This window comes from Pistacia vera, unplaced genomic scaffold, assembly GCF_008641045.1.
Source record: "Pistacia vera cultivar Batoury unplaced genomic scaffold, PisVer_v2 Contig562, whole genome shotgun sequence".
Classification (NCBI taxonomy): domain Eukaryota; kingdom Viridiplantae; phylum Streptophyta; class Magnoliopsida; order Sapindales; family Anacardiaceae; genus Pistacia; species Pistacia vera.
This window is the reverse complement of record NW_022196404.1, coordinates 431,985-440,012: the sequence shown is the minus strand read 5'-3', so window position 1 is coordinate 440,012 and position 8,028 is coordinate 431,985. Positions and strand designations below refer to the sequence as shown.

General features: G+C 34.4%; 1 pseudogene; it reads right to left on the bottom strand.

Annotated features, from left to right (window-relative positions):
* Window positions 1-139: 139 nt before the first annotated feature.
* Window positions 140-7,819, bottom strand: LOC116108337 (annotated as a pseudogene).
* Between the last annotated feature and the right edge of the window lie 209 nt (window positions 7,820-8,028).

Sequence of the window (8,028 nt, the reverse complement as noted above, 5' to 3'; positions counted from 1 at the left end):
AAAAAAAGGCAGCAGCAGTGCTGGGATTACCTGTAGATGAACAAATATATTAAATATAACTAAACGACATCTGTTTTTGGCCAAGCCTAATTGTTATGAACTTGAGCGTGCAGATACAAGACTGTAATTCATAGCACCATAAACAAAATAAAAAGTATTTCTAAAAGTATTACCCATAATTCCCAGATCATATACATAATGGAAAAATGAATTACATTGAACCCAAATATACATATCATGATATAAAGCAAATCTAATTCACCCTTCACCTACAATTTCCATAATTTTACAGACACTGAAGCAGCCTATGATAGCACTAACCACAATAATTGACCTTTTTTTTTTTTTTTCCTATTTCTACGATCATACATGTTCTACATCATTCTCTCACATATTAGTGTGCAGCGCAATTTAAGAATGAAGAACATTTATGATACTTACAAATGTGACTCCATAGAACTTTGATTTAGAGAACATAGCTTTCTACAGGATGATGTCACTTGGGACTCTCCTATCTGTTTTTGGATGGTATGAAATAATCAGCAATGGAAGAACCTCGTTTAACTATATTAGGTCGCTTATGTGGCCGGAGCCAGGCTCGGATTTCATCTTGGATTTGTGGGGGTAATTCATCAATCACAGTGGGGTCAATCTCTTCAATCCTGTAATTCCATGCTTCACTTGTTTGTCGAATTTGATCTGAACCGGATCTGCCACTGTTTGTTGCGGTCTCTGGTAAAAAACTCTCTATTGGCTGCTGAACTTGAATCAATTTTGAACAGCAATCGCCTGTGAATTGAAAAGTGCACCAGATTAAGCACCTGGAAGTGAAAAAAGAATACCTAAATATAACTTAGAGGTGGGATCATATACCTACTGTAGCTTTAGCATTTTGAGAAGTTTCAACATGCTCCTGCTTCCATGATGAGCAAGAAGGATTGTGGCTCTTAAAGAAATTCAAGATTGAAGATGTTCCCTAACACACCATAACCAAAAAAACAGTAAGCAATTATCTAAGATACACTAACTTATTGCCAAAATCCAAAAAAATTCCGAATAGTTGGTCCTAACTTGAACAGCAAGGTCATTTTTAATTAGTTCCCTTCTCATTTTCTAATTTATTTTTAATTCAGCCCTGTTTTATGTAAAGCAGGCTACATATATATAACTTTTACAATCAATTCATACTCACAAATTTGCATCACAACAAAAGGGCCCAAAATTCGCAGCATCTATACTACCTTATTCCTCATGCCTCCAAGTAAGATTTGTCCATACAAGCTATTAGTAAGAACATTTTGTCCATCTGGAATTTCCGCAAATTCATCTAACTTCTGCCAATAATAATACTCAAATCTTTCTAACTCTTATATATTTTATCAATAGCAGATATCAAAGATCTTCCACCATTCAAAATCCAAATGTTTAATTACATAAGTTTTATCCATAATTAAACTTGGCACAAATGCCTCTGTTACCCACAACAATTAATGACCAAAAGCATTCCACATTCTGGAATGAATATTTAAGTAATAAATTGTTACAAATTTGAGCAATTTTTGGCAACCCGGATTGTGACTAACTTCATAAACCAACATTAAACAGTCATTACAGACAAAAATCACATTATTTGTCCAATGACCACAAAAACAACAATCAAATTCCCAAACACCATCAATTTTATGAATCAAAATATTGAAACTTGAAAAGAAATTTTCATCGAACACAAAAACTTTACTAGATAGTACACACATGATTGCAGTATGATATAATAAATAGCAATAACTGTAGAGAAAACAGAAGAAAACGGTTGAACCTTGTCTTTCAAAGCATTTCTCTTTTGTTCCTGCCCCTTCAAATTAGTCATGATAGGTTTAATCCTGGAGTCATCAGAATGAACCTGATCCCTCTGTTGCTTACTTTGTGCAGTACTGGAAAAGCTTCACTTCCTAAATGAGCGTAGCCTTGATACAATGAAACTAAAATCTAACAGGTAAGTGGGAGAGTATGAGCAATGGTAAATAAGTTACTACCTGAGAAGAGAATGGTGAAACTTCTGGGGTGAAGCTACATGATGCCTGCTGGTATACTGGAGCAAGATTGATCCTACAACGCCAAGAATCTACATTAGAATCAGACAATAAGAATTGAACTTATTGTGGTTTCTTGATCTTTCTTTTGCTGTTTTTTAAACAAAGTCTGAAGCTTCAAATCCTGATGACAAGTAGCATGGGGGCATTCTTTAAATATTTATGGGAAAAAATATTGGATTAAGACGCAAAAATGTATAGATAAGTGCCAAACTTTTGTTCTGGTCATTTCTGATTTGACCTTCAATAGACTGAAGCAGCCTTCCAAATAGCATATAAGTTCATAAATTTTTTTACAAAATCCAACTAACAGTTGTATATGAGACAGAAGAACCTCAACAAACATATTAAACATACGAAGCTGTTTCACTTCTTGTTGACCCAAACCAGCCACAGAAAGTTTCATTCGCACTTCTTCACTAGGGAACTTGACTTGTGGTTCAGTTGGATTCAGTTCTGAATAGCTTTCACTGCCTGAATGAAAAGGACTTATTAGGAACTGAACAACAAATGATATAGAAATGACAGTATTAGAATTAAAAACACCTGAAGGTGACAACGTGCGATATTTCAGCAAAGGTATCAGGTATTGCTTTAAAGAAGAATCAGATGCATCTTGGCCATGGAAATATTTCGTGATTGAACATGTGTCCCTATCAGAGGTATTTTACAATAAGATCGACAAGTATCAAAATTATTATCAAAGAAAATCTAAGGGGAATACATGATAATCAATCGAAGTTCTATTCCTATCAGTAGATATGTTATTGAACTCATTTTAGGAGAAATTTTAATAAGATATCTTTCACAAATTCTAAGTAAATATTCCACAATGAGAATCACCTACCAGTAGACAACAATTAATTAGTCGGTGGACTCACACACTTATGAAAAGACTAAATTGAAAAGGAATGAGAAAGGGCAGCAAAACATATCATATATGATAACTCTCTAAAGATCATGGGTACAGCAATCAGACCATCTCAGTTATTCAGATGACTCCATATGATCACAATTGGACAGCAAAGTACCGGAAATCATAAGGTGTCAAGGAAACAAAAGGTTCTATGAGATATTACAGATAAATTATTTGTACTTACAGACAATGTAGGAACAATTTTACTTGCTGAAACAGAAAGAGCTGTAATCCCCATCCATTGTAATGACTTCTTGAGTTTAACTCCATATGAGCCTAAATATTCACGTAATCCAGCTAGAATAGGTTAAAAGCTCGTCTTGAATCTTGGCAGTCCCATACCTAAAGGGCAAGACTTTGAGGAACTTTTTAAGAGAATCTGTATCACTTGACTGCAGGAAAACTTATAATCAGGACAGCGACATACAAGAAGTGTCACATTTAATTACAACAATCAGATAGACTTTCGGAAGGAAGCTGTGATAATTGAGATCAGTTAAAAATAAATCAGGAAGGACATGTTACCTGAATGCACTCACATGCAGTGTGAGTGTGCGTGCAATCCGCTTGTTTGCTCCAAATCAGAGCAAAGTCGGTTATTGTTCATCAGAGAGTTGATTGAGCCAGTGTGAACCTAGAGAGAAGTAACACAGGACACAATTGAGAGGAATTAATTGCAACCCACATTTCAAAATGCCTGGGAAACGTACTGAAACGAAAAAAAAAAAAAATTGTTCCCCAATTTTTTGCACAGACAGTACATACATATATATTCATTTCTTTTGTTTTCCCTAAAGTTCTACAACTTGTGAGTCACCAAATGCAAAATTGATCATCAAACATTTGGAAACACATGATAAAAGCACCATCTCCCACCATCAGGTGCATAACTATGCACTCAATACAAGCCACACTTTAAGATGTTATTTACATTCATTTTTACAAAAGATTAGACCCCAAAACAAAAGACATTAACTATTATCAAAGAATGCATAAAACGGCATGATCCTACAACCTAAACTGAATGCACCCACTACTTAGTACCCCAGAATTCAAGAACAATCATTTGGGTAAGAAAGAAAATCTTACAGAAGGAATGTTTTAAAGCCGAGGACCAGGGAATGACTTCCCAGAACCATGGCTTTTGGGAGAAGGCGTGCCTGAACTTCTTCACCACTGATTCCTCTTGCGATATTCCATAACCAAGTACTGGAGTGCACATTAGAAATAGAAAACAAAAAAATAGTGATATATTTGACAAATTTTTACTTGGAAGTGCAACAATAGCTATAATGCTTAAAGTCTTTCCTTGGGATTTAACCCAAAATAAGGATAAAAAAAATTAAAAGAAAATAAAAGGAGAAGAGTGTTGAGGAACCATTAGTCCCACATGTTAAGCTTATAGCAAAGGGCAATATATTAAACTATAAAAGGTCCCCACATGCATGGCCAAAATAAATCAAAATACACATGGAAACATAAGGGGTCTCAATGTGTCAATCTAATAATTTAAATAAGAAGATGAGAGAATTTTTAGGACTTGAAGACAAGATCTTTAAATAAATCTATATTTTTACAAACTATTGAAGTATGTAATCCTAAAAACTCAAGATCTTAGGAAAGGACCTAATAATGCTCTTTAAACTCTACCAAAAAGAAACAGAGATAAATTGGCCACAATCTCATAAAATTTTAGGAAAACTATTGGCAACAAAAGTATCATTAAAACTAAAATAATAGACATAAATGGAAAAAGTAGCTAGTTTTAGTCAACTAAGAAGCAACATTTACACAAGACAAAAATTATTGCCAATCTGGGAAAAAAATTGCTATGCTTATGATCCTATAATTGAAAAACAGAATTTGTTCTCCAATAGAAAGTTACCCAGTATTCACGCCATAAAGTTCTTGCAGTTATCCTCGGAAAAATTCAAAAGGTCACCAACAGTGTTCACTCCCAGCTCACTTTGTAAAGATGTACCCGCTTTCCACCAAGCTGTTTCCTGCAAATGAAAGTTTGGATTACAAAGAATGTACTTCAGATTGGAAGACCATAAAAAAGGCAACTTCTCTACTTATAAAAATACAAAAACTAAAAAGAAAAAAAAAAAAAGTTCAATTCTTTTACATTCTAGGAATGCAACAAAAAGCAGCATTTCTTCTCACTCTTGTACTCAATAAGATGAGCATGAAAAGCACAGTAACTATCACAAAAACCTACATCTTTTTAACTGGCAGCAAATCAAGCAGTCCTTTACAGATGCAAGGGGCACAACAGTGTTGTTGGCAGGTTTATTCATAGCACTAGCAAGTTGGCCAGCATCTGCAGATAAATTTATACATGAGCTTACAATACAAATTACAGTTATAAAGATAACTGTGTCTATGCAACATTATAATGGAGAAAAAATAAACAAAATAAGGACTGCTGAACTTATTATGAGCAACGCCAGCAGAACAGGTAAATTCAGTCTCCATCAAAACCTGCTTCTAAGCTCAGCAACAATGAGAGCCCCACAAGCTAATAATCTATCACGGTGATCAGCCTCACTTCTACATAGCCACCCTCACATTTGATTTGGCATCAACTCCATCCTGAACTCGATGCCAGATTCAAATATAGAGTTGTAGGTAATACACTACAAAGTAACAGGAAAAAAAAAAAAAAAAAAGGAAGAGAAGGAAGAAAGTGCAGTTCACAAAATGAGCCTTCTCATGTCTAAGAAATCTTAAAATTTTTCTGAAAAAACATTGTTATGATATACACAGTATTGTGATTCCCAAATGCATTTGTAGAAAAGTTAAAAGAGAAATATAAAAAAAAAAAAATAGGTTTCACACTTGCTTGGATTGCAAAACAGTATAAGAAAAGTATAAATTTCTCTTATTTATTTTCTGTTGAGTTTATAGAGAAAAGAAACTGGCCAAACAAATTCTTAAGTTTCCTGAGTGCTAATAAGAAATTCTACCTGTAGTAGGTGAGATCTAAGGAAAAAGTTCAGTGGCATTGATAAAGGAGAGACTGTGATTTCACCAATTTCTGCCAAAAATTGATATCCATGTAAAGCATAAGTAGTGATTTCAGCCATTCTAGAAAATTATATTGTTAAAATGTGACTCCCCTTGTACCAACCCCTGGGGCATAATAAAAATAAGCTAGAATAAAATTAATAAAAAATTCTGTACTGTTTCTGGGTCAACATTCTAAACCTTAAATATGAACAGAGGGTGAATCCCACGAAATCCATATGTGTCACAAATATCAACTAGAGTGCAGAGTTGTCACTAAACAATTCGGCGAAGAGCAAGAGTTTTAGAGTTCAAATGGTTAATGAACAGCTTGGTGGTTTTTAACCGTTCTGCTTTAAGACATTTGTATTGAAAACTATATGTATAAGGTTTGGTATCCAGCTGTCATCAATTTATTCACTCATGCATTTACCATCAAAATATAGCATCATGTAATATACAGAAATCCAAAAGCAGTATCTTGTACCCCACTTCCAAGCCCCAATATGTGTGATTTAAGAGCTTCCTCATCTACATACTCCAAGCTCTCGGGGAGTTTCTGCTAGCATAGCTTCTGCAGCATCAGTAAGGTCAAGATACACTTCATCAATGGAAGCCCTCTCACAACGACCTTCCTTGCAAGAATGGATACTACCTGCAAATTTGATAAAGTCTGCATAAAAAACTTTCAATAAAATTAACAATCCATTCAAAATGTATTTTAAATCCATACACCTTGAACCCGCATTGCGGTATGTACTCAGATAGCTTTACCACGGGCTACAGGGACTGGACTAGCTCAATTTGTGGAAAACTGCCTTTTGCTCATCACATCTAATTGAACTGAAAATCATGCATGAGATATTTAAATCTAATGCATTTCTGAAAAAGACTTCGTTACCTGAAAAAGATCCTCAGAAAGTAACTAAAACTTACTTACCGCTTTATACCAGATTTCCGGGCCTCATAGCTAACAGCAATCAGGGCCCCACCTTTCCACTCATTGTACTGCACCACAGCAGTAGGCAAACCCCTTAAATGCGGTTGCTTTCTCTGCTCCACTGCATTGAAAATTATATCAACATTTTCAGAACAGAACAAACTACAGCATAACTAATGCAAAGAATGTGAAGAGAAAGAAATATAAGCCTTCAACAGAGGAGCATTTTCCAAAAAACCAAGTGCAACATCATTATTAGAATAAAAAGAAAACAAACACACCTTCAATACTGTACCTTCACTAACACCATCTCTAGCAATTCTTACCTTGGTTAATTTATCAAATTAAGTAATGCGGGTCAAATGTAATGAAGGTTTCACTGGTTCAAGGCTCGACACACTTTACTTTTGATGGATTTCATACCATCCACAATTCTCAAGCATCAAAAACTAGTATATTTTTCCAATTATTCAACCATCAAAAGCATTATTTCACAGTACTAACCTTCTTTTTTTTTCTCGTCGACAAATCTCAGTTTACCAACAAAGTTAAATTCAACTACAACGACACAACGAAAACGAAAATATTCTCCAAAATTTTACTCATACTGCATATTTTTGCTCATAACAACGAAATTATTCTCTAAAATTCATCAAATTTTCTTCGAACTCAAAACAAACAGTGATTTTCTCAATTATACATAGATTTAAATACACAAAAAGAAAAAAGAGAGAGAGAATCGGTAGGACCTTGAACGTAGAAGCAGTCCATGTCGACGTGAGCGATGATTCTTGCATCAGAAGATTGTGGTTTCGCCACTGGCATTTCTTTTCCCTCCAATTTCTATTTTTGAGACGAATAAATCGAGGGCGAGAGCAAAGAAGCCCTATATAGTATATTATGTTGTATGAAGGGTAACTTCAAAGTACCTCCTCTAAGTTTGAGAAAGTATCAATTTAACCCAGAGTTTTTTATTTCCTCTTCAAACGTGAGAATTATTTGAAGTTACGAAGTTATTATTATTTTTTATGATTTTGTTTTTAAAAAATAAAATGAAGAGAGAAAATGTTTGA